This window comes from Anomalospiza imberbis, chromosome Z, assembly GCF_031753505.1.
Source record: "Anomalospiza imberbis isolate Cuckoo-Finch-1a 21T00152 chromosome Z, ASM3175350v1, whole genome shotgun sequence".
Classification (NCBI taxonomy): Eukaryota; Metazoa; Chordata; class Aves; order Passeriformes; family Viduidae; genus Anomalospiza; species Anomalospiza imberbis.
Genome location: NC_089721.1, coordinates 35223186 through 35232348, shown reverse-complemented (window position 1 = coordinate 35232348; position 9163 = coordinate 35223186). Strand labels below are relative to the sequence as shown.

The 9163-nt window shown below is 41.5% G+C and overlaps 1 long non-coding RNA gene across 1 annotated transcript; it reads left to right on the top strand.

The window, feature by feature from the left end:
• The first annotated feature begins 5707 nt into the window (after positions 1–5707).
• Positions 5708–6425, top strand: LOC137464967 (uncharacterized). The gene is made up of 2 exons (XR_010994510.1): positions 5708–5896; positions 6022–6425. It is a non-coding gene; the product is annotated as an uncharacterized lncRNA (long non-coding RNA).
• Positions 6426–9163: the final 2738 nt, after the last annotated feature.

The window sequence follows — 9163 nt, the reverse complement described above, 5'->3', positions numbered from 1 at the left end:
CTACGACAATCCCCCTTCTGCGGGACTGAGAGGCTGGGGGGTGCTTGGCTGGAGTTAAACCATGACACCTAATTTTACCCAAACACCATTAATTGAATTACTTTACATAAAGGCACAAATAAGTGAATTTGGGGAAATAAATGTGGCAATGCTCTAACAGTTATAAAAATGACATAGCAAAGCCTGAAAATTTCCACATGGTTTTTGCATATAATTTGATTTAAATTCAAACTCCCCCTTTTGTTACTAGCTGGAAAAATATTAATACAAAGTGTAACTGGTGTGATAAGAAAAAATGCTACAATTTTGTCTCAAAAATAGTACTTAAACCGAATGTTTCCAGACAAATTGGAAAACATGAGCCATATATGTAAGTTTTAACATTTTTAACACAGCCAGTCTGACAAAGAATAATGGGCAGCTTGATCTCAAGACTGGAAAAGCTGCAGACAAGAATAGGAAATTGAAATCAGTTTTCCAAAGAGATGTGTGCACATAAGCAAACTCAAAAAACCTTAACATGTATCATATGTGGTATAAAAACTCTTCCTTTCCTTCACCCCACACAGAAAAGTATGTGTGGTTTACATTTTATTTATTTATTTATTATTAAAATGAAAGCTCTGCCGCGCTGAGTCTATTATCAGAAAGAATGGATTCAATATCTGTTCAATGATGTGTTCAAAATGAAAGCAACATTGTTAAATGTCAAAGACGTCATCAGCACATTTTACTTCTTACCTGAATAAACCGGGCATTATCCCTGCCAGGCTCCCTGGCTGGCCGCTCCTGGTGTGAAGGCGGCGATGGCCAGGAGTGCGCGCAGGAGCTGCGGCTGCAGACCTGCGCCCGTGCTTGTTAAGGATGGGATCCTGCTGGATGGCTGTTTAAGCATGGATTCTGTCCTGCTTCTGTGATTGCAGGCCATTAGTTCCCTGAGCCTTTCTTTCCCTTCTTCAATTGGCATAATCAGGGAATGAATGCAGGGGCCTGTTAGCAGAGCAGGAGTGCTGACTTGTAGCCCTGTAACCATATTCAACAAGGGAATGTTCTAAACTTCATCTCCTGGAAGTCTCCTATCTGTTACATGCCTGGAGCTATTACCCACTAAAGGATTTCACATTTTTGAATACTCAAAACTGAAATAAACAGATACGGGAGAAAAGGCATAAATCCATTATTGCAGCAGGAATATCTTTCTGCTTCAGGCAGAGAAGATAAATTGCCACCAAAGTGATACAAAGTTGGTTTGATTACTTCATTGGATCAAATATATCATGCTCTCTTGAAATCTCTTTGCTTTAAAGTCAAAATTAAAGAATTTTACCATAACCATATTAAACACTATAATTTGCATATTTTTCATCTCAAAAGAGACTTTTCAAGTTATGTAATTCTTAAGTATTTAATTGTTCTTCACATCATTGAAATATCAAATTATATCCAGAAACAGAGAGGATTCTCTTGCTAGATAGGAGTGATTGACTCTCTATCTGACAAGAACAGAATTCTTGTGTCAGGGAAAGAAACAGCATTAAGAAAGTAACTCAGAGCACCAGCTCTTATTTTGTTCAATACTGGGATTTAAGCATTCTTTCTGTTTGGAACTAAGAATGCCAATATTTTGCGCTTGCACAAAATAAAACAGTAATTGAGTTAAATACTAATTTGTTCTGTAAGTTCACAATGGTGACGGTCTTGCTCAAAAAAGGGTGAAAGCCTGCTTCTGCATGGATTTCTCTTGCAAAGCTTATCAGTGACATCTTGATTTACTTGCAAATGCAGATGAAATAATGGCACAGCCTGGGGCTGTGGGAACATCGCTAAAGTAAATTCTTCCTACTAAAATTTTCCAAGAACAGGTTAAAGTGTTACTATGGAGGATTAAGAAAAAACAAAAAAATCCTAAACAAACAGGAAAGTTCATGAAATCCATACTCCTTTCCAGATGAATTTCTTTCAGCTTAATTGTTCCCTTTCTACCTAATTTTACTTTATGCAGGCCTGATACAACCCAGCAGTCAGAGATTGTAGCTGTTTTGTTTGCAGTTAATTCAGTGCTTTGTCAACATTTTGCCAGTGATGTTATGGACAAGATCATAAGTTTTGGTTCCAGGAACTAAGTGAGGTGCAGGTACCAAGAAGATGTTATCTGATGCCAGTGTGTGAGGAAGAGTTAAATCTTTTTGACAATTCAATGGTTCCCTTTGGGTTTGCACAAATGGCACCTGTTGTTGAAGTCAATAGAGCTTACAATTTAATTTCATCTGCCTGCAAACAATCTCACTCATTAGGGGGTGAAATGATGATAGAATTCACTGAGGCATGCAGTTTCACTTTCTACAGGGCACTACATAAGTACAGTCATCATTTTCAGTGAAGGGAGGCACAATTATCTTGGAAACTGATTGTAAAGCAGAAGAAAGGAAAAATATCTGGGAAAAACATCATAAAAATTCATTTTCACTACATTTTTCTGCTGATGCCAATTTGCAATCTAATTATAATATTTAACATGATATGGAAATATGGAGATCAGGAGAAAAAAAGACTAATAATGTATTTTCCTATATATTTCATAATGAGCTCACCAGTTTTGGTCAACAAAAATGTACATAAATATCTGAGTGGGGATCAGGGATTAATTCACTCCAAATTTAATTTATTTGCATTAAAAATACTTTCACCTACTTGCTGCAGCTCTTTAGGTGAATTAACCAGCCAGATAATGTGCTTCCTATATTTTAGTGCAAAGGGTGTGAACTTAACAGCATATTAAGGTAATGGGGCCCAACATTCCCTACCTCACATTAAACTGACCGACTTCCAATTGGTATCCCAGAATGCTTTGTGTCCTGCTAGGACTAACTGATCAATTTGTCAACGCGCCTGGATTGCTATTGTGACAGGCCACTGTGTGTCAGCTCCTTGCTCAAATGTTTGGCTGTAGCAAAATTGGAGTCATTCTCCTGCAATCAGAATCATCATGATGTAGGAGAGGCCATGCCCATCCCACATGTACCTACCTGGAGAACTGGTGACATCCATTGCTAAGGTTCAGTGAGGTTCAACACAGCCCAGTGCTGGGTCCTGCCCTTGGGTCACAACAACCCCAGGCAGTGCCACAGGCTAGGGCAGAGTGGTTGCAAAGCTGCCCACAGGAAAAGGCCCCGGTGGTGCTGGTGACAGCAGCTGAACATGAGCCAGCAGTGCCCAGGTGGCCAAGAAGGCCAATGGCATCCTGGCCTGTACCAGCAATAGTGTGGCCAGCAGGAGCAGGGCAGGGACTGCCCCCCTGTACTTGGCACTGGTGAGGTCACCAGTGTCCAGTTGAGTCCTGAGTCCAGTTTTGGGCCTCTCACTGCAAGAAAGACATTGAGGTACTGGAATGTGTCCAGAGAAGGACAACGAAGCTGATGAAGGGTCTGGAACATAAATCCTATGAAGAGTGGCAGAGACAGCTTGGGATTGATTAGCCTGGAGAAAAGTATGTTCAGGGAGTACCTTATCACAATCTACAATGGCTTGAAAGGAGGTTGTAGCCATGTGGGGGGGTCAGTCTCTTCTCCCAGAACTCTAGTGACAAGTGAAAATTTTTTCTTCCTTTTTACTAAACTGCCCTTATTGTAACCCATGAATCCTCTGGTTTTTACACTTCCTAGTCCCTCTCCTATACTCTCAGCAGTGTAAAGGGAGAGTAAGCAGACAGCTGTGGGTTTCTTAGTTACTGGCCAGAGTCAATCTGCCACTCATAATGTGTTCTGAAGCAATGACTGCCTCACTATTTCCTCTTTTGTAATGTTCCCATATTTCAGGGTTACAAGTCTCCCTAAAGCTCTGCTGTCTTCCAGTGCTATGGTATTGGCCAAACATCTGTCCAGCTGCTGACCAACTCCCCTACCTTAACAGGACAAGAAGAGAAATAGGATGAAAAGTCTCCTGGGTTGAGATAAAGTCAAGGAAATAATTTACCAATTTCTGTCATGGACAAAACAGGCATGATGTGGGGAAGATTGACTTGATTTATAGCCAGTTAACATAGGTTTAGTAAGTGAAAACCATCTTCCCAAGCTCAGCTCCAATCCATTGCCAGCTTGTCTCTTCCAATGCTGAGTAGTGTGGGGGAATGGGGATTGGGAGTTGTGGTTGGTCCATAAAAATTCCTTTCTACCACTCCTTCCTCCTGACACCTTCTTTGCTTCAATATGGGTCTTACTTCAGGCTGTGGTCGTAGTTTAAACCCAGTCCTGTGTTGGCTGCCCATGAACAATGGGGAAATACCTGCTCCATCATGCAACACCCCCTCCCATTTATCCTTCCGTGTCCTGAATGTTTCTTGTTTTGTTCCTCACTCCTTTTTGCCCCTTCCTCATCTGGCTGTCTGGCACTTTTGCCCTTTCTTAAGTTTCTTTCCCAGAGAAGCCACCATCTTGGTCTGTGGTGGATTTTTTGGAGCCACATGAAAGCATGTGTTTCCAGCATGAGGCAGCTCCAACCTCTCCTCACTCAAGTTGCCCCTGCACCCCCTGGGCATATCCACCCTACACAGATGTGAAAGAGACACATCTCACATCTACACCCTGGGAAAGGGGTCTTTGAATATGGCCTCTAGAAATGGAATGTAAATGTAACTTGTTCATTAATTTGTACCCAAGCTATAGCTATTATAGGTATTATAGCTATCTTGAAAGTTTCTTATGTTATCACACTGTGTTCTCCCAAAACAGGACATATATTTTCTGCATTTTCATTTGCTTTCAGTTTTCTATAATGCAGGACTTACAGCAAATAAAAAAAAAAACAAAAAACAAAAAACCAAGCTTCTGGCATTTTAGGTCATAAACCAGGCTTGCTTTAATATGTTAATTATGTAAGTAGAAGTCTGTGTTTATTTTTAAATTTACTATTTTATCATTTAGGGGCATAAGTATTAAGTAAATACAATTAGCTTTTGAAATAGCTTACCAACATTAGTACTGAATTATCCTAACTGGCAATTTTTTCATCAGAATTGGTTGTTTGTAACAGACATGCTTCAGCTTGTACAATAATAATTTTCTGCCCTGTGTATTTAAAATAAAACAACACTGTTTCCTTTTGTCCACAGTATATGAAACTTCAGGGAAACCTGACTCCACAGTATATGAAACTTCAGGGAAACCTGACTCCTGTGAATGCATATACCTTTTTTTTTTTTTTTTTTTTTTTTTTTTTTTGGTTCATGGAAGAAGACAGCAAGGGAGAGCTTTTATTCTAGAATTGCTATATTGCTGTAATACTTTGGAGGATCTTCCTGGCTACTAAGAAGCATAAATACCTCAGAGACCATCCTGGCTTAGTTTCATGAATTCAAGAAAACAATGTTGGGCAATTGGATTTATTACTTTTATATCTATGCTTTAGCATGAAACTTGATATTAAATTCCACACAAGAGTATTTTAAAGAAACAATAATCATAAGTAATGCTCTAGACAATTTTTCTTTAGCTGTGAACAAGCCTACTGTCAAGAATAACAAAGTCCCTACAGAAATGGAAAAAAATATACTGAAGCTTAGGCTTTAGGACACATCAATGAAAGACCAGCGCATAAAACCGAAAGTCAGGAGTAGATTTTACAGCAAAGATTGCATTGGATTCATTTTAACTTTTCTGTCCTTTGTTTTAGATAAAGAAGAAAAAAAAAAGAAATTAGAGTTAAGGGAAGAATAGGTACAAATAGCCCTAGAATCATTGTACTGTCTTTTAAAAGCCACCTACAGTCTTAATCCCACCTCTGTCCTGATATATTTGCATCCTAAGGGGATTGCTGACATGTAAGAAAGACAATTTTGTGACAAAGCTGTTGAGTGAACCAACTAGGGAAGGCATCCCTTTGTGAACAAAAGGATGTGTGGGTGACAGGATGGTTGGAAGCTGTTTTAGGCATTGGAATAATGAAGTGTTAGAGGTTTTGATTCTTGTAGTAGTAAGGAGGCAGGTCAGCAGAACTGTTGCCTTGGACTTCTAGATGGCAGTGTAGCATACTGGTGGCCAGAGTCCATTGGAAGGCAGTTCTGAAGAGCAAAAGTGTCCAGGAATATTGGAGGTTTTTCAAGAAGATCCTAGAGGTGCAGGAACAGGCCATTCCCATGTGCTGAAAGACAAGACAGGGGGAGAGAAGAATAGTCTGGCTGAAAAGACAGCTTTGGCTGGAACTCAGGTTAAAAATGAGAGTTTATTACCTTAGGAAGAAGGGACATGCAACTCAGTAGAACTTCAAGGATGTTGTGAGGTTATGCAAGGAAAAAATAGTAGGGCCAAAGTCCAACTGGAATCTTATCTGGCTACTGCCATAAAACATCAGAATAAATGTTTCTATAAACACATTAGCAGAAAAAATGGACACTCTCCATCCTTTATTGGAGGCTGTGTGGAAGTGTAATGTCTGTAAAGTGTAATGACTGTAAAGTGCAAAGATTAGGAAAGGGTAGAGGTACTTATTGCCTTCTTTGCCTCAGACTTTAATATCAAGACCAGTGTTGTTCTGTGAGGAACCAGGCTCCTGAGCTGGAAGACAGGGATGGGGAGAAGAATGAAGCTCCCACAATCCAAGAGTAAATGGTCAGCATTTCTCTTCCAGGGGCACTGAGGAAGCTGGTGGAAATTCTCACTGAGCCACTTTGCATCTTTTACCAGAAGTCCTGTCTAACTTGGGAGATCCCAGGTGACTGGTGGTTGGCAAATTTAATGTCCATCTACAGGATGAATCAGAAGGAGGACAAGGGGAACTACAGGCCTCTCAGTCTGGAGCAGATCACCCTAAGTGCCATCACATGATAACGATGGGATTTGGCCCAGCCAGCAGGGATTTGTGAAGGGCTGATCCTGTTGTTTGACCAACCTGATCTCCATCTGTGAAGATGAGCTGATTAGTGACTAAAAGTTGTGGATGTTGTCTACCTGAATTCAGTATTGACTTTGACACCATTTTCCACGTGTGCGCTGAAGAAACTGGCAGCCCACAAATGTAAAGGGTGTGCTATTCACTGAGTAAAAAACTGGCTGTATGGCCAGGCACAGAGAGTGGTGGTGGATGGAGTTACATCAAGCTGGCATACAGTCATCTGTGGTGTTCCCCAGGGCTGAATACTGGGACCAGTTTTGTTTAACACCTCTTAGTACAAAGAGATCGAGTGTATCCTCAGTCAGTTTGCAGGTGACACCAAGTTGGGCAGGAGTGCTGGTCTAGAGGGATCTTGAACACAAATGCCGGCCCTTTTTCCTGTGAAACAAAACTCACCGCCCCAGGTTCCTGATGTTAATTTGCAGGATGCGCTTGGGACTCTCAGGGAAGCACAAGTTACAGGTGGTGGAAGGTTGGGTCTGTGACACATCCCTTGCCGTTCGGATTTTTTTGAGGCTGTCACCCACTCAGGGCCATAGGCTCCTGAACACAAATGCCAGACATTGTCCCAGTGAAACAAAATTTGCCACCCCAGGCTCCTGATGTCAGTTTGCAGGATGCACTTGGAACTGTCAGGGCAGCACAAGTTCCAGGTGCTGGCAGGTTTGGTCTGGGACACATCCTGCGCTGTTCGGATTTTCAGGAGGTGGCTGTCCACTCAGAGCCACAGACCCTTCGGATGCAGTTGGGACAGGCTGGATCAATGGGCCAAGGCCAGTGGTGTGAGGTTCAACAAGGCCCAGTGCTGGGTCCTGCCCTTGGGTCACAACAACCCCAGGCAGCGCCACAGGCTGGGGCAGAGTGGCTGCAAAGCTGCCCACAGGAAAAGGCCCTGGGGGTGCTGGTGACAGCAGCTGAACATGAGCCAGCAGTGCCCAGGTGGCCAAGAAGGCCAATGGCATCCTGGCCTGTACCAGCAATAGTGTGGCCAGCAGGAGCAGGGCAGGGATTGTCCCCCTGTACTTGGCACTGGTGAGGCCACATCTCAAATCCTGTGTTCAGTTTTGGGCCCCTCACTACAAGAAAGACATTGAGGTGCTGGAATGTGTCCAGAGAAGGGCAACAGAGCTGGTGAAGGGTCTGGAACATAAATTCTGTGAGGAGTAGGTGAGGGAGATTGGGGTTGATTAGCCTGCAGTAGAGAAGGTTCAGGGAAGACCTTACTCTGTACACCCACCTGAAAGGAGGCTGCAGCCATGTGGGGATTGGTCTCTTTTCCCAGGTAACAACTGGTAGGACAAGAAGTTAAAACTGGAAAAATTTCTTCATTGGAAGGATTGTCAAGCATTGGAACAGGCTGCCCAGGGAATTGTTTGAACCACTATTCCTGGAAATATTAAAAAATATGTAGATGCACTACTCAGGTGTATGGTTTGGTGGTGACCTTAGCTGTACCTGGTTAACAGTTGGACTTGAGGATTCTAAATGTCTTTTCTGACCTAAATGAGTCTATGATTCTATTCTGTATTACAGGTAAAGCCCATGGGACTGTGATAACTCAATTAGGTTGCAAGAAGATGAAGTAACCTGCTTGAAGTTATATGGCAGAATTTGTAGAAGTACTAGGAGCAGAATTAAGAACTATTTGCTCTGGGCATCAATAAATACCTAGAAGACTGGTGAATCACAATATTTCTGTGCTACATACTCTTCACTCTCACTATCACTATACATGATATGTGAAGAAAAAAGTCTTTGGTTACTGTTTATTAGTATTAGCATAATCTGATAAAATGGTTAAGCTTTTGAAAACAGGTAAGATCCATGGATAAATAAATGGCACCTAATTGGTGAAGGGTTTTTTTTCCCATCTTTTTTCCCTTTGCTCTTCTAAGATTACTGATGTTTGTGGATGTCACATACTGAAAACAGCAGGCATCTGCATTGCAGATAGGCACTCCTGCAGTGCTAGTCTGAGAGGAAGATTTACTCCAGTGTTATTACCAACCATCAACAAATTACTAAGAAAGTAATAGCATGAGGTGAGAGATGCTCAGTTTTGCTACTAATCTTAAGGAATATTTGAATGGAGAGGACATGGAGGGAAACTTCTCTGGAGGATGATATTTACTAATTGTCTTTTAGAACATTAAACTTGATGGTTTGTAAACTCTGCATTTATTATACTTAATGCCTAGGAAAGAATAGCACATGCAAAGTACAACTTTCAGAATTGTGTTAGTCTCTGATACTTTCCTACTTCAACTAAAGTAGAGTA